We start from the raw sequence: 19,111 nt of genomic DNA, 5'->3' as shown, positions 1-19,111 counted from the left end.
ATCAACACAATGGCAAACACTAACAATCCCTTTTTTTCACACATTGTGCGTTTACTATGACCAACAGAAACGTGTGCAGTGAAATGAAAATATTTAATCTGAAGAACTCGTGACTATACAATTAAAAATTTACAACATGAGAATACAATTACAAAGGTACAAAATACGTCATTAAAGAACATGATAATACAGATACCCCTGCAGTAATACAGGCTTTACAAAAAAAAATAGAAATAAATATATACATCAGTGTTACAGGAATTATGACATAAGTAAATACATATAAGGTCAGAATAGCTTTCGAAACGTCAATTTCACACATGACCCTTAAAACAAAACAGAATAAATTATGTCTAAACATCTTTACAAAGTAAATATCATAGTATTAGAAAAATTGTACAACATAACTCTTATCAGATGAACACATAAAGACAGGAAGAATAGAAATACACAAGGGTACACAAACACATAGTGGAATAACACAAAAGGAAAGGACAGGGTTTGTTTTCAGTGAGACGTTTGGTGCTGCAGTCCTACCCAAAACTTCATTCCATAGATCTTTCCTCTTAAAAAAAATCCTATCTAAGCCTGTTGTCCCTAAACCCTAATGCTTTGTTCATATCCTCTTTCAAAATAATTTTGCTTCATTGTACACTGCTTTTTTTTCACAAACGTTTTTCATACAACTTCTCATTGCATTTCTTCCATTTCATCGCAACTCTTTCTCTTATATAGCCTACCCCATCTTAATTTAACTTAAATCTACTGAGCTCAGATACATATACTAAGGGACGAGGCAATGCTGCAGCACCTAACAAATTAACACAAACAGCAATGACAAAACAATGCAACTTGGCAAAGCAAGTAGCAGTATATCTAAATTAGCAAAACAAATGCGACATTACAACTAATATGAGCCAATGTGCAGCCAAAAGAAAAATAAATCAGTAGTAAAACTGGCTTAGCAGAGTAATACAAAGTAAAATTCAGTAGCACTATGCCTGGCAAAAAACAGCAGCAAATGCAATAAGTTATACCTAAACATGATAAAGCTCAAGCAGAAAGAATATTACAGTAAAGATAGGAAATGTCTAATACCTATGTCAGATCTTAACACTAGAGTGATGCATCACAATAAATTACTCTACTAAAACAAATAACCAAATCGTTGAAAAAATTATGCATGCAATTCCTGTGGAGGGAAATGTCTAGTTGTGCTCCATTTTTTTAAGAAAGTAGATCATAAAATTATTATTTACTGGTCTGTAGACAGAAAACATTTCTATTAGTACATCTATTAAATTTTAATTTAACCAATGCTGCAGTGCAACTAGAAACTAGATATTAAACAAAATAGGCAAATATATACATAAAGCAAGGCATGAAATGTCATTAACCAGCCATATGGCATCTCCTAAGGCAGTAAAAAAAAAACTCTCAACTAGAAAGACAATAGAGCTCCAAAGTGTAATTATATGTTTTCAACTTTGAGAATGTCGTATTTGCGAATCTTTCTACAAAGAAATGTCAATAGTGAGGTTAATGACCTCTCTTTTTTTTGTTGTGCCTCTGAAAGTCATGCGACTGTTGCATAGCTGGGCGCCTAGAGTGCATTACGTCAAGGTCACTTACCTTTCTTACCGAGATATTTATGTCACCGGTTTCCGCTACAGTGACAGTTTGATACAAATAAAATTTCACAGGTCGAGTAATTACAATAGAAATGTGTAGAAACGAAATCTCATGAATAGCACTTTTGTGGTACATCCACACATGTACACACAGTACGATTCTTAGCTTCGAACATCATTTTTCACAAATCAGAGTCCCTAACCACTACTCATTATTCCTTACCTCATTTCACATATACATATTCATCGACACTTCTTCAATATTTCATCATAATAAATACATAGCATAATCGAATTCCTTACATATCAGCAGCTTATTGATCATAAACATACCTCATCAGCATAATACACATCGTCGTCGTAATAACATCATAACATGTCAGTCAAATCTCAAAATCGTCGTAGCTCCCTCCAATAATTTCAAAACCTTCAATAAACTCATCTACCTCAAACGTAATTCAAAAATCATGATCTGTTACCAAACACAACATTCAAAGCTCTCATAGCATCACAACAGTTCCCAAAAAATATAAACAGTTCACAAAGTACAGACAAAATACAATTTCATAAGTGTGAAGTTATCCAACTGTGTAATTGCATAGACATGTGTCACTGACGTAGTAAAAAAAATGTTTGTCTTTCTCAGTTGAATGATCAGATAGCTGTGTAATTGTGTGTTAGAGAAATATGGAACCGATGTGTAAAGTTGTATAAGCAAATACCATATTAGCTAGGGCTCCTAGCGCTTGCCACACACTTAGTACACCAAGCAGGTGTGTACCCCCTGAGGATAAATGTAATTATACCCTCAGATGTTGCAGATTACAGCAATGGAATGAAATGTATCATGGAAAACTTTCTTTGTAACTTTTTAATTCAAAAATCTTTAAAAAGAAATGTCTGAAGTACAAAAATTAATCACTCAAATGCGTGTCCTGTAGCGCTAAACTGTGCGTCTTGCTGTAAGATAATTCTTTCGAAGTGCTGTGGTTATCGCCCTCCGTAAGCAAAGTTCTGCAGAAGTCAATGTACTTACCCCATTATAAACAAAAGTTAAATGCTTTGCGTATAGATATCGTAGTTATTACGCTTATTGCCGTGATGAAGAAAGTACTGTACTGTAACGTATTGTTGTGCTACGGAAAAGGCTGTCTAATTGTAGCTATACCACAGAGGTACTACTGACACATGTTTTATTTTCCAGAATAATACAGAAAAACTGTGCAGATATAAAGCAGATACACCGCAAAAGCAACGATGTAAGTTATGTCACACATCAGGTAGCGTCGTGATTGTAACGTCTCTTAGCAAAAGACATATTATGTGATAAGGAGAAAACATTGTGTATCATGTTTTGTTATCGTATGGAATTACGTACTTTTTTTATTATTTATTTTAGATAATATCTGTGTCGGCGAGTACTGAAACCGCCACAGACGATAAATATCAAACAAAGATGAGAATATGCAACTAGTATAAATAATACAGAACGAACATTAATTTCTCTGTCTTCTTCTTGGAGTTACGTGAGTAGGATAGCCTGTGACGTTGTATTGTATGCTAACGTAGCATTCTTTTGTCGAGACTGAGAGATGTACGCCATTACGTACTCATTTTAAAGGTGTGTAATAATTAACATATTTAAATGTTTTGAATAGAGTTATTTAATGAAACCTTGCATTATTATTTGTAGTAGCTTGCTTGGCATATTATCCCATCCCTTTAAGACATTTTCAGTTATTTAAATATTATCCGTGGTCCAGAGTTGCGCTACGAACGAACGAGCCACTGCCGCGGCGTATTCAAACTGCATTAAATGAAATCCATCATACTGGAAAGAAGCGGGAAGGTAATAGTGAAATAAAACTATTTCTTTCAGCTTCCGGACTTGCAGAGCAGAGCAGCAGATTTTATGATGTGTTTTGCAGATTGACACGGGCTGCTGATAATGTATTACTAACAGTACAAAAAAGATAATTTCCCTTCGTAATATTATAGGAATCTTGCTGTGCTTAGTTCTGGTCTGGCTAACCTTATAGTAAAAAACATATTTTTCTCCGATAATAGTCTCATGTTCTTGTGCTAGTCGTGGTACTTATTGGTGTTTTACTGATAGCAAAAATCCACTGCAAAATTTTGTTGTTGAACAATCATTGCGAACTGTAACATCAGTATTCATAACAAAGTCATTTTCATTAACATTTTCAATAACTATAAAGTAGGGAAGATATGTTGAGTTGTATAGTGAGTTACAGTAACGAAAAATGTTCCTTTAATAGAAAGCCAGAGACAGAACAATAAGAATACAATATATTCTGTTTTGTTGAGAATTAATGATTATACAGAACTTCATGGCACAGCATTACTAAAAGGTATTTCGCAGCTCTTTTCGTATATGCGTTGTTACGCAAATAATAATAATAATAAAACAAAATAAACAGAAAAGAGCTTACGAAGCGAAACTGGCGCCCAATGTGGGGCCCGAATTTGCAGTGGCCACGAAAATAATTGTTTTATGTATTTTCTTTCAGTGTCTATTGTTATATATATGTATGTATTTAGTGATAAATGTATGTATGTGTATCATGATTAATGCCATGTATTAATGAATGTACAAACATTCTTTCATGAAAAAACGCACTACTGCAAGCGAGTCAGAGGAAACGATCCTGAGAGTACTGAGAAACAGTAACGACTACATAATCCGGGGGCAGCCGAACCCCGAAATCAGATAAACTAAAGGTAAGACTACAGTGTAGTTGTCCTCTTTGTAGAAGCTTATCTCCAGTGAAGTGATCTCATATCGCTAGTGGTGTGCGTAGTTTGACGTTAGTGTTTATGACAGGGCAAAGTTGACTGTAGATAGTAATTTTTAGTGTGCAGTGTATTGTAGATAAATTAACATATTTTGTGTGCAAGTGGAAAAACTGTCAGAGCTTGTGTTCGAGTAGGTAATTTATGAATATGGTTAAATTGCGTAGTCAACGTCCGAGCAATATGGATACTGAGGAACAGCCATTAGTTAGTGCAGGAAATGTAGAAACGGGTGCATTAAGCAGTACAAGTACTCTCTTTGAGGATATACCATGCGAAAATGTGGGGGCAGGAACACAGGAAGTGATGCCACCGCCACCAGTGCTCAAGGAGAGGTAGATAAAGAAATTGCACCACCTACAGAAAAGCAGGAACCAGAGAGTGGTAATCTGCCTGGTGGATATTCACTTCAGGCGATATTAGAGCGCGTGCTGGATTACCAGCCAAATTTGCGCAATAACAAGCTGAAAAGGACGAAAAAATTGAGATCTTTCTCGCACAGCAAGCTGAGCGAGATCGCCAGTTGACAGAAAATTTCCTTGCCCAGCAAGCTGAGCGAGATCGCCGGTTAGAGGAAAAGTTTCTTGCCCAGCAGGCTGAGCGGGATCGCCAGCAAGCTGAGCGGGACCAGCAACTTGTGCAATCGTTAGAAAATATGAAAAAAGAGATTGCCTGTATGAAACAGAATTATGAGTCGATACCTAAGGCCGTGCAGGAGTTGACTGTACAGGTCAACAACCTGCAAGTAGCAAACACTAACAGGGTAGACGAGATAGGTGTTTTAGCCAACCGATTAGAAAAGCTAGAAATAGATTCCACCCAGCTTGTAGAGCAGAAGTGAAACGAACAAGCGACTAAAATTGAAACCGAATTCAACTCATGGCTAGAAGCGAAGGAGAGTGAGATCGACAAAAATATTAATTCTAAGGTACAAGCAGCCATGGCAGATAGAGATTCCGAATCGTTCAGTACCGCAGTAAATAGGTACAGAACGACGTGCAAACCATCAAACAAATACTCAGTGAGGATATTCCGCAGTGGCAAGTGAATATTAACAAACGGATATCCGACTTGGAAAAGGGTTTAGCACAGAGCAGCAAACCTCTTGAACATGAAACTATGTCGCCGACAGCCAATGTTTTTGGCAACGCACAAACTTATATATGCGACGCAACAATGGTGAATCTATAGGCGATAATGCGAAGAGCTGTAGATTCGGTTCGGAGCACACGGCCTATGTCCCAGGAGCAAACCAGTATAGTCCAAAAATATTAGTTGAAGAAAGTTTGATCAAAAATAGGCAGTTTCAAACGTTTACTACTGAACGAAAGTCAGTACACCCAGTAGTATTCATAAAAAGCTTTAAAAATATCTTGCCTAGTGTGTGGAACGAAGCACAGAAAATTCAATACGTAATGTCATACATTCAGGGCGATGCAGCGTTGTGGGCTACGGAAGTAGCAGACAACTGCATGACGTATGAACAGTTTGAAAGAGCGTTTTTGTCGAAATACTGGTCGCCTTGTATACAAGAGCGGCTAAGAAAAGAAGTATACAATCCCGAACCGTACTCACCCCGTCTTGGGAATCTGAGGCGGTATTTCGAGAAATATATAAACAAAACGCGCTACTGGAACGAGCCTATCTCATCAAGAGACATAATAAGACTCCTAAAATCACATTTACCCATTCATATCAAAGAGAAATTAATACACGTACCAGAAAGCGACATGGAACATTTCCTGTCTGTTCTAGATTCAATAGACTTAATCCAGGAAGACGCAAAAGCAGCGTGTGATCACTCGCGGAATAATGGATCAGGGTGTAAACATGACAGAAATAATAGTGCACAACCATGGAAATGGTGGGGGTGGTAATAAACGGCAAGAGCATTCGCAAAATTGTAATAATGGGAGAAGTCAGAACGGGTATGGTCAACCGTGTAATAATAAAAAGCGTCGATTTCGGACTGCCAGGGACCAACCGCTGGAAAAATGCGCGAGGTCAGTGGCATAGCAATTACAGCGACAGTAATCGCAATTGGAATCAGAATCAGCGACCTAGCACAGAGCGGCAGGGTAATGACCGGTACGACAACAACAGACCACCACTGCAAAACGCGCCTATTGCGCAGTCGTGGCGGCCTACAAATCAAAACGTACACATAGTAGAGGTCGCGGACAATAGCCGTCCAAGTACCTCGCAAGCAAGCAATCCAACCAACTAGAATCGGCCCCGATATGCTCTCCATCGCTGGCCGAGGGGTGGAGTGAGAGCAACACGAATGACAATAATATCCCTGGAATACATATGCTGCGGTACAACGACGGTATCAGTATGGATAGAAGATCTACTGACCGAACAGCATGAATGTAATAAAGATAGCAACGAAAATGTGCAAGCCATAATAGAAGCGAAAATCAATGATGTTGCCGTGAATATAATCATCGACACAGGTGCCTCAGTGAGTGTAATGAGTACAGAACTGTTTAAAGCGGTGCGGAAGGGACGTAGCATACCGACTTTCCTGGTTAATAATTGCAAGGTGTCTGGAGCTATAAGTGCACAGATCCAATTAGTTAAGTACCAGGTGCAGGTGGAGATTTGTAAGGAGGGCGAAGCCATAGTGAGCTCGTTCCTCATTGTTAAAGGGTTAAAGGTGGCCTGCATTCTGGGAGTAGATTTTCTCCGTGAGAGGGACGCAGTGATCGACCTCTCCTCGGGAAAACTAAGCATGGTTAATAAAGGTAGGAGGATTGAGTTGTCTATGGTGAAATCGAAGGAGGTACTTGTGCCATGTTGCAACCGAATTAATATCAAATGTAGGAACCCCTGGGTACTACACATCAATGATTATTCACCTGTGACAGATCTCTATTATCCGAGTATAGAAGATAGAAATTTTGAAACAAATGTTCATGCATTTCAGACCAAAGTACAGGAATCTGAAAGTTTAAGCAACATACAAAAGCAACAGTTGACGCAGCTGCTATCGGAATATACAATGGTATTTACCGACCGACCAGGAATAGTCAAAGGGTACCACTATCACATAGAGGTGATGCCCCACAAAACATACTGTCGCGCATCTTACTCCATCCCTTGGTCGAGGAGGGAAGTAGTGGCTAAAGAGATTCGGAAGATGTTAGAGTGGGATATTCAGGGCCCTTTGAAGTAATAAAAGTGCCACACGAATGTAGCTATTTGTTAGCACATCCCCAGACGGGGAAAATAAAAGGACTATATCCACGTAAAGATGTAAAATTATTTATTCAGTGACGTGTCAGATGTAAATAGTAGTAGTTATGAGAAGATTTCAGTTGTGTTTTAGAGGATAAGTATGTTAGTTGTAAGAAAGAATTTGTGTGTAATTAAACCTTGAGGAAGTAGAATCAGTAAACTGAGCAATAGCATGCAAATGGAAGACTTTGTTTACAGACAATTAGTGTCATTAAAATACTATATGCTCATCAAGCAAGGAACAATCTTTTTGTTGATAAAATAAGGATTAATTTCTTGAATCATTTTTCATTTGTAGTATGTAAGTGCAATTAATGATGAAATCTCATATAGTAATGTAACAGATGTAATTGTGTTAGAATTAAGGAACCCTGAGAGAGAGTCTCTACTGGCCAAAAATTGACTTTGTAATACGAAACAATTATGTGATGTAATGTTACTGCCAATAGTGATCTGAGAACGACACTGGAGCAGAATTCAATCAAAAACAAACCCGTTCCGTGTAACCTACGCTTTGTATGTATCGATGCTTCAATTGAAGCCTGTGTACTTGGTACACGTCCTTAAATATTCATTACGCGGTACGCGAATCAAGTCAATCAACGCGGAAACTACACTGTAGTCCTGTAGGACAGATCATTAAAAATAATACTAGTACTAAATGAAGTATTTATTGAGCAATATGCCCAAGTCAAGCTGTCATGCACATGGTAAAATCTGTTTGCTAGATGGGTGATAACCTGGCAAGCTACACTGAAAAAGGAAAAGAAAGCTATGTACCAAAAATCACACACCTTTAAATAATTACAGAAAAGCCATATATGCCTAATAATAGTATTAAAAGTGTGTAATGACAAGGTAAACACAATGGACTCAATGTAGATGAGAGTGATTATGCTAAGAACATTTGATATGCATTTAAAATAAACTGTGTGCATAAACAATCTCGGAAAGGACGGAATATTGTGTGTAGTAGGGACAGAAAATGACTGTTGTATCTACACCAATATATACGTCGGTATAAGTCAAGTGTTGAGTGACTAACTGTCATAGTGCAGTGCTCAACGAACAATATACTATGTGTAAAAACGGTAGTTAGGGATCCGTTCGGAGGCGATGCAAACAAACATCGCTCGACGGAAACATTTAGTGTGTGTGAACCGAAACATTTTCGCGTGTTGAGAGACGCTCTGGCAGCGTATCAACCGTGAAAACAAGTGAAAGTGTGTAGTACAACGTGCGTGTGACGAACCCTGAATACCAGTGTCACAATGCGATTCACTTGTGAAGCCACAAGATACCCGTTATCACGCCAAAACATCCTGTGCATACCAGCGAAACGACGGCTTACTGAACAATAAACGCTTTTAACCAAGTCGCATTTTCTTCCACAGCTAATAATCTGTATCCTTAAAGACAGTACACCGTTGTGGAATATTTGTTTCATGCATTGTGACGGGGAGCCATGCGGAGAAGCAGAGACGGGTGCCGTGCCGCCAGCCAGCCGGTCGCGGGAAACCACTGCAACACGCCGACATTGGTGAATGGTTCGGCGCGGTCCGCGACTACTCGGGCGCCACCCCAGCACGCCGTCGCTGTTACTGCGAGCAGGTCGTCGACCCCAGCGGTCGTTGGCACGACGCGTTCCAGACGACGCTACGCAACAGTTGCTTCGCGCCGCCCGCTCCGTTCATTATTGACATTCAACCAAACATTACCAACTACGTTGTTAATCTACTAATATGAAAATGATTTATTGGACACGAAATTACGTGACAAACCTTTTTTTTCTTTAGTTACTGTGTATAGACTCAAAATATTCATTGGTTCAGTGATATATGTTATATGTTTTCGTCACATTAGTGAAGCAAACTGACACGAATGCCATACCATGGTAGAACATTTGTCGTGAGTAAGTGTAGAGACAATCCATTACATTACTGTAAAACTGTTTAATGATTGACTTTCAGTGTGACACAGAACACAAATGTGAAAGAGTGTAGAAGGTACATTTTTAACAAGGAGACTAAAGGTTTAACATTTTGTCATAAATAACCTTTGTTATCTGTGAACATTGGATAAAGCCCAACCTTTTTTGATGAACAATCAAACTGTGTGTCAAGACAAACCAGGCGAGATGACCATGGCTCCAGCGCAGTTTTCCCAGGTTTTCTGACCGCACATAGCCCCAATGGGGGAGCCAGAAAACTGTAATGACCCTGGGACTAGGTTTACGGTCACCTCGCAAAGTGTGAGAAAACTATAAGGAGTGTAATTAAAACTATAGTGCAAAAGAGCAAAGAAGTGAACAGTGAATATTCCAAATAAGGTGACAGACAATGACAAAACGGACGTTAGTGGCAGCATATTGCCGAACATTCTTAACGTTAGTCAATTGCTGCCAGGGGGCATTGTAACGTCTCTTAGCAAAAGACATATTATGTGATAAAGAGAAAACATTGTGTATCATGTTTTGTTATTGTATGGAATTATGTACTTTTTTTATTATTTATTTTAGATAATATCTGTGTCGGCGAGTACTGGAACCGCCACAGACGATAAATATCAAACAAAGATGAGAATATGCAACTAGTATAAATAATACAGAACGAACATTAATTTCTCTGTCTTCTTCTTGGAGTTACGTAAGTAAGATAGCTTGTGACGTTGTATTGTATGCTAACGTGGCATTCTTTTGTCGAGACTGAGAGGTGTACGCCATTACGTACTCATTTTAAAGGTGTGTAATAATTAACATATTTAAATGTTTTGAATAGAGTTATTTAATGAAACCCTGCATTATTATTTGTAGTAGCTTGCTTGGCATATTATCCCATCCCTTTAAGACATTTTCAGCTATTTAAATATTATCCGTGGTGCAGAGTTGCGCTACGAACGAACGAGCCACTGCCGCGGCGTATTCAAACTGCATTAAATGAAATATATCATACCGCAAAGAAGCGGGAAGGTAATAGTGAAATAAAATTATTTCTTTCAGCTTCCGGACTTGCAGAGCAGAGCAGCAGATTTTATGATGTGTTTTGCAGGTTGACGCAGGCTGCTGATAATATATTACTAACAGTACAAAAAAGATAATTTACCTTCGTAATATAATAGGAATCTTGCTGTGCTTAGTTCTGGTCTGGCTAACCTTATAGTAAAAAACGTATTTTTCTCCGATAATAGTCTCATGTTCTTGTGCTAGTCGTGGTACTTATTGGTGTTTTACTGATAGCAAAAATCCACTGCAAAATTTTGTTGTTGAACAATCATTGCGAACTGTAACATCAGTATTCATAACAAAGTCATTTTCATTAACATTTTCAATAACTATAAAGTAGGGAAGATATGTTGAGTTTTATAGTGAGTTACAGTAACGAAAAATGTTCCTTTAATAGAAAGCCAGATACAGAACAATAAGAATACAATATATTCTGTTTTGCTGAGAATTAATGATTATACAGAACTTCATGGCACAGCATTACTAAAAGGTATTTCGCGGCTCTTTTCGTATATGCGTTGTTACGCAAATAATAATAATAATAATAATAAAACAAAATAAACAGAAAAGAGCTTACGAAGCGAAATGATATAATCGTGTATCTGTCAAAGAAACCAAATACTAAGCCATCTTTAATCTCACAGAAAGTACTTCAAATAAGAAATATCTTTTCAGGTAAACCAAAATGTTGCATTAAAATCTCATTAGCAGTATACCTTCAAAGTACATAAGCCTTATAGTCGTTACGTAATCGTGCAACAAGGAAGCAAGAATGTACAAACAACAACACTGTGTCATCTGTTCACTATAACAATGCATTCGTAATTAAGTTCTCTAGTTTCTTGACTGGATAGTTGACTTCAAGACATTGTTGCATGTTAACTGATTCAAAGTGTTACAATGCGTACCAGTAACGTGAAGTGACTAAGACTAAGTTAAAAAGCAGTTTATCTCTCAATAAACGGTTTTACGTGTGAAATGTGGTGCAATCCTTTACTCTTCCTGGTACGCAGAGTTTCAACTTCAACGCAATTATCATGTGGTATACGTCGAATTCTGTAAGGTCCATTATAAATCAGAAAGAATTTGTGACTCAAGTGTTTCTTCTTATGTGACAATGAATGAGATTTAAAGAGAACTTTGTGACCAATATATAGTTTCTTTGCATTTGCTTTACAGTGTAGTTTTCTCCTTTTGTCTGTAGCAGAAGTTATATCTTTAATAGCCAAATCAATTATGTGTTGAAACACGTATGTAACGTAGCAGCGATGGTGAGGCATTGCAGCGTCTCTGACCAGAGAGTATGCGCTTGACCGCGCGAGTGTTGCGAGCTGTACGCGAGTTGCAGTAGTAGAGTACTCTGTCAGTAGTCGTTGCGAGTCAGTAGCTCTGTTCAGTAGTCGTGGCAGTACAGTAGTCGTCGTCATGTAGGGCAGTACGCTAGTAGTCGTCATGCAGAGCGGTCGGTCAGTAGTAGCAGCCCAGTGCGGTTGAGTGATGTAGTCTGTCGGCAACACTGGTCAAGATGCTGAATGAGGTATACTGTTAATTAAGATAATCATCGGATAATGTAAAGTTTATTTATTGTAATTAATTTTCAACAAGTGCCCCCAATAATAATTTTGATTTCAAAAGCAATTTTACATAAAATTTTTATTTAATTGAAGTAACTATTTCGTTCCACTTCCCTTAAAGAAAAGTTTCAGTTTTTAGTTAAATCACAAAAAAAAGGAATATTATTATTTGCAATGCAGTTCGTCCAAGCCGTGCGCAAGAATAAGAGCAGAAATTTGATTAGCAGTTACAATGAGGTAAGAATTTAATTCTGATTTTTGCACAGGGCCAAAGACCGATATTTCGGTTTAATTGAATTTTCTTATCACTGAATAGACTTTAATTTTTTTGTGAAGAATTTATATTTGAGTCAGATTGCGATTCCCACTTTTATTGTCATGAAATTTATTTTGTGGGGAGGTTACACTTGGCGACACCCAGTCCAGGATCGTATTTCGTTGAGAATCTTTTGAAAGACAGTCAGATATCTGCTCTTATTTGCTTAAGTATAATTAGGATTTGGTGCTATGCTTGTACTAATCTTGTGACTTTCTTTCTACAGGTCAACGGCAATTCTTTGCTCTGTTGTATTTGTGTGTTGTTTTTGCATTGTGCTTATTGTTTTGTGAATATTTGTGACTATTGTAAAAATGCCGCGAAAGACTGTGAATAGTGTATCGCGAGGTATTGTGAATGAAATTACCGACTTAAACAACGTGACTGATAATAATTGTGACACGCAGAGTAATGATGACAATCCTGCGTTCACTAACAATCAGTATATTCCAACCACTAATGATGACTTTTGTCTTAATGATGAACAAACGAACTCAATTGTCTCGTCTGTTAATTTGACGACAATTGATGACGCAGAACGCTCTATTGTAATGAGCGCTGCCCAGCTTAACATACCAGATTTGGAAAATTCAAGTGACGAACAGACAAATATTTCTAATGAAAATGGACAGTGTACTGAAAGTACGACGGATTTATTTAATTCCGAAATAGTGTCTGACAGTGTACATTTGACTGGCAAACGTTTTTCTAAAATGCAGAATGACCAAATGGTCGCACAAAACATGACAATTGCACATATACCACCACATAGTACTGAGAATGCAACAGCTACTTTTGGGTGGGATCAAGTTATGGCATTTTTACGACAAATGAATGAAAAACAGAGTGAAGATTTCAAACAACTTAGGGAAGATAACAAACACTTAAATGAAAAACTTGACAATAATGACAAAAAACAAGACAAACTTAGTGAACAGGTCAAACAACAGAGTGTAGATAACAAACAAGATAACGAAAAACTCAAACAATACTTAAATGAAAAATTAGACGACAATTCCAGACAGCTTGGCGAACAAATTAGAGCCGTTGCCGCGCAGTGCCATGACACTAAGGAACAGTTGCGCGTGGAAACTGAGGCTTGTTCACAAAAAAATAGCGAAGAAATTAAATCTGTTGCGCAAGAATTAAGAGAAATGCAAACAGCCGCAACAGAAACACTCAGAGACGAAATTAGCGGAGTCGCTAAACAATGCTCTGAAAAAGCTACACAATTACGCGACGAGTTTAAAGCAATGACGGTAGAACTTTCGCGCACAATGGACGCTAAGATAGACGCGAAATTCGAACAGCAGAACACTCAGATTAACGAGCGCTTTAATCAGCACATACAGAACAGTGATACGCGTTTCCGCAAATTTATTCAGGATCAAAATAAAGTCAAACGTCAGGTCATGGAAACAATCACTGCACAAAGACAAGAAGACAAACGTAAAATGTTCGCGAAAGCGAAGACGTATGTAGACAATAATATTGCTACAGTGTCCGACGAAATTAATACCATCAAACAGTCCAACACAGAATTACGTGACGAAATTTCCAATCTTAAGTCGAATACAGACACATACACAACCGATTTTCAAACAGTGACCGACAGACTAGAACAATTAGAACTAGCACATGATTCAGATGTCGTCAAAACTGACGTTAAAAAACTGAATGAAACTACGCGTAAATTGCAAAAACAGATTAATGCCACTGACACTAAAACCGATGATCAAGCAAAAATACTGACTGAAAAATATGATGAATTGGCCAGTCGTATTGATGCTATCGAAAGTGCTAATGACAATAAATCAGACGATACTTCACCGGTTTCATTTAACCAAACACCTGAATTTCAAAATTTACAGCAGACAATTAATGAGATCGATTCATCTAACAACACGTTACGTAGGAAGTTGTCAAATTTACAACAAGAAGTAACAGAGATGAAAAACATTTCAGTTAATAACATACCACAACAGACGCCACTTTATGAACATGTGTCAGACTCACGCAGCGCGTATAATTTGGGTAATCTACAGAGAGTACGGGACTTAGATTCCGATCAACCACAGTTCAATAGATTCTCTTACGATCCTGAACATGTTCCATCACACAGAGATGATAATTTCGATTACAAACATTTTCTGTCAGTGAGAAAGTTTAAAGTTTTTAAAAACGATAGAACGCAGATTCACCCACTGGATTGGATTCAACAATTTAGCTTTGCTCTTCCACCGACTTGGCCGGTAACACACAAACTTGAATTTATTTGCAGTTTTTTGGAAGGCGAACCGGCAACTCGTATGAGACCGATCGCGAGACAGTGTTACTCGGTAGAGGAATTTCAGAATGCTTTTCTATCAGCGTACTGGTCGAAGACGACACAGCGCGGAATTAAAGATCAGTTAATTAGTTTGCCGAATTACGAGAACTCAAATTTTCCCAGTGTGACGCAATTTTTTGAGCACATGGTACAACAAAACCAATACCTGAGTGAACCGTACAGTGAATCCGCACTTATACAATTATGCATTTCCAAATTACCACGGTCATTACGAGTGTCACTTCTAACAGGTCAGCAAAAAGAACATATTTCAGCGTTCAGAGATCTTTTACAGCTCTTGGAAGTACAGCAATCTGATTATTCTTTTGTAAACAAAAACTTTTCTTATAATAACCAAGGTCAACAAAAGTACAGCAATTATGATCAGACACGTAATTTCAATAGGAAAGATAACAGACGCTTTAGGAACGACAACTACCAAAATTCTAATAACAGCCAAAATTCTAATTATCAATATCGTCAAAATTTTCAGCAACAGGAACCACACTTTAGTAACAATAGAGGTATTTCACAACAACAACATCTAAACCAGCCGGTTAGCATACCTAACCAACAATGGAATGCACAAGGTCAACCAGGCTTTAATGTTCCGCCGCGTGCACGTATAGTCCCTGATACAACAAATAGTAACGTACGGCAGCAAGGAAACAACTACGTACAAAGAAGGCAGTATTTCAATTCCTATCGCAATACACCGTATAGGAATGACTATTACGACAGACGTAAAATTAATGAGAACAATTTTCAGCGCACATCGAACAACAGTCGGTCATACCAACAGCAAAATTATCCACGAGAACATATTCTCATGAATGAACCGGACAGTAGGTATCATCCAGAGCGTAACACGTCTGGAAGAAGTAATAGAACTGTTCAAATAGTAGAAATGCCACTGCATCCTGCTGATAATAATAACACGTCAGATAGAATCTGACTAGATACTGTACAGGACGCATCTTCCAATAATACAAGCACTACCTTTGACACGCAAAATGTTGTTCGTGAAAATGTAATTACTTTTGACGACATACGAGACACTCTTTTACAGGAAAGACCAGTTATTCAGAAAACCATTTCACATCCTGTTATTGAAATTAAAATTGGTTCTTCGAAATTCTCAGCAGTAATCGATTCCGGCTCACCTATATCAGTAATAAATGAGGAGACTTTTAATGAGTGCAACAAAGAGAATACCTATCCGACATTACCTTTAGGCAAAACAAAAGTGAAAGGAGCAGTATCGAGTAAAGGTGTAGACCTTAAATTACAGACGCATTTATCATTTTGTATTGGCGGTCATACTTTCCACTCAAATTTTTGGATTGTTCCTTTATTGACAACAGACATTATTTTAGGTACGAATTTTCTGGTACAACACGACGCAGTTATCGATTTTCAAAATTCTTATTTAATGTCAAAGGATGAAAATGTGCAATTGGCTTTAGAATTTCAGCACTCACTATCTGCGGAAGAACAAACAATTAATCGCACAGAGGTCATTTCCGCAACACGTAACATAGACTGTAATCCAACATTGTTCACGGATACGTACGTACACAACTATAATACTACAGACGAAACTGACTACGACGTAATGCAGATGATTTCCGATAAAGTTAAACAAAGCAGTGCAACTACAGACGACGAACGAACGCAGTTACACAAAATTCTTTTACAGCAAGCTCCAGTTTTCGACAACATTCCTGGTACTATGTCCGGATTTATGTATGAATTTCAAGTCAAACCGCACGACACATTTAAAGCAAAGCATTATCCCATCCCATATATTCACAGAGAACAGGTTAAAAAGGAATTGCAGGATATGCTTGACCAAGGAATTATAGAACCGGCAGTTAGTCCATACATAAACCCGCTACATATTGTTAAGAAAAAAGATGGCTCACTTCGCCTCGTACTTGATTCACGTCACATTAATGACATTATTATTAATGAAACAGATCGACCACAGACATTAGAGGAACTTTTACAGAAATTTCACGGTACTGCTATTTATTCCACATTAGATTTGAAATCGGGATTTTGGCAAATTCAACTTCATCCGAATTGTAGAAAATATACAGCTTTTCTCTGTTTCGGCGACTGTTATCAATTTTGCAAATTACCGTTCGGCTTAACTATTTCTTCTGCAGCTTTTATTCGCGGTTTGAACACAATACTTCCGACAGAACTTAAAGACAGAATTACGACGTATGTAGACGACATTCTTATTGCAGAAGCTAACTGGTCTGAACACAATCTGATTCTTGAACAACTGTTACAAACTTTTCATGCACAAGGACTCACAGTTAACCTCAGTAAATCGCACTTTGGCAAAACTTCCATAAAATTTCTTGGACACGTAATTTCAGCAGAAGGCATTGCACCTGATCCGGAAAAACTTCAGGCTCTACCTGACATTAGTGTTCCTATGACGAAGAAACAACTACGCAGTTTTTTGGGCTTAATTAACTTTTTTCGTAAATTTATACATCACTCTGCTTTAGACACACCCAGATTATGCCAATTAACAGGTAAAAACAGTATTTGGTCTTGGGATAAGCAAGCACATTCTGAATTTGTGAACCTGAAACATGCTTTGTTGAATGCTCCACTTTTATCGCACCCAGATCTTAGTAGAAATTTTTCCATTGAAACTGACAGTTCCAACACCGCTTTAGGCGTACACATTTTCCAGGAAATCGAAGAAGATGGTTCTACAGTAATTAAAAACATCGCATTTGCAAGCCGCATTCTGTCACCTGCTGAACGAAATTATTCCGTTACAGAACTGGAAACATTATGTGTTGTATGGGCTTTTACGAGATTTAGGCATTTTCTTTATGGCAGACATACCACCGTTTACACAGACCATAGAGCTATACAATTTTTGCTTTCAGCTAAATTTACTCACGACAGGTTAAGTAGATGGAAACTTTATTTACAGGAATTTAATTTTACGATTGTTCACATTCCCGGCACACAAAATGTTATAGCAGACGCACTATCGCGTTCTCTAGGCAACAATCAGCAAGACGTAGCAACCAACTTCTGCAAAACAAATTTCAGTGTCATGTACATTCAGCAAGTTGCATTTGAAAACTTTATTTCATCGTCATTACAGGACATAGCAAAGGAGCAAAATAAAGACAACGTGTGGAAAGAAATTAAACACCTTTGGCAAGATAAGAATAATGTTACGATTAGAAACCATTACACTGTACGCAATGACATTCTGTTTAGCCGCTCTCATCCTGACAGCAACAATTGGTTATTATGCATTCCTGACGAACTGGTTAACAAATTAATCTGGTACACTCATTTAAGTTACGCACATTACGGAGCACGAAAACGTTTTCTTATACTGAGACAGAACTGTTATTTTACCAACATGGAGAAACGTATACGACGAGTTTTAGCGTCTTGTAAAATTTGCCAGAAAGCTAAATCAGACACCACCTCACATATTCCTCCATTATATCCCATTATACCTGTTAAATTAAGACATATGGCCGCTGTAGACATTTTTGGTCCAATTCCGAGAACTAACAGAGGTTTTTGCTACATCTTTGTCGCTGTTGAGCTCACTTCAAAATTTGTTACTTTCACTCCATTATGCAAAGCTACTGCTAAAACTGTTTCGAAAGCATTTGTAAAACATTTTCTATTTCATGTAGGGCATGTGATGAAAGTAATTTCTGACAATGGATCACAATTTCGATGTGGCGTATGGATACGCATGTTACGAGCCAGAAACATTTCTCCGATCTATATATCCAAGTACCATGCTTCTTCGAACCCCTGTGAAAGATTAATGAAAGAAATTGGTAAACTGTGTAGAATATACTGCCACAAAAGACATATTGATTGGGATACACACATACTCTCATTCCAAGATATAATTAATTCCATTCCAAATGAATCCACTATGCTATCTCCGTCTGTTATATTGAAAAACGTTGAACCACCAAACAAAATTAAAGAATTAGTAAACTTCCCCAAATGTCGTCGCCTACGACACCATGAAATAATTGACATTGCGCTGAACAACATCAAACGTGCCGCAGAGCGGCGGAGAAGACAGCAAAAACAGGTTTGTAGACGCCGCGACTTTCACATTGGACAGAAGATATTAGTACATACACACTATTTATCCAGCAAATTAAAAGGTAAGTGCAGTAAATTTGA

This window comes from Schistocerca piceifrons, chromosome 2 (assembly GCF_021461385.2).
Source record: "Schistocerca piceifrons isolate TAMUIC-IGC-003096 chromosome 2, iqSchPice1.1, whole genome shotgun sequence".
NCBI lineage: Eukaryota > Metazoa > Arthropoda > Insecta > Orthoptera > Acrididae > Schistocerca > Schistocerca piceifrons.
The sequence above is the reverse complement of the archived record's forward strand: the minus strand, read 5'-3'. Positions refer to the sequence as shown.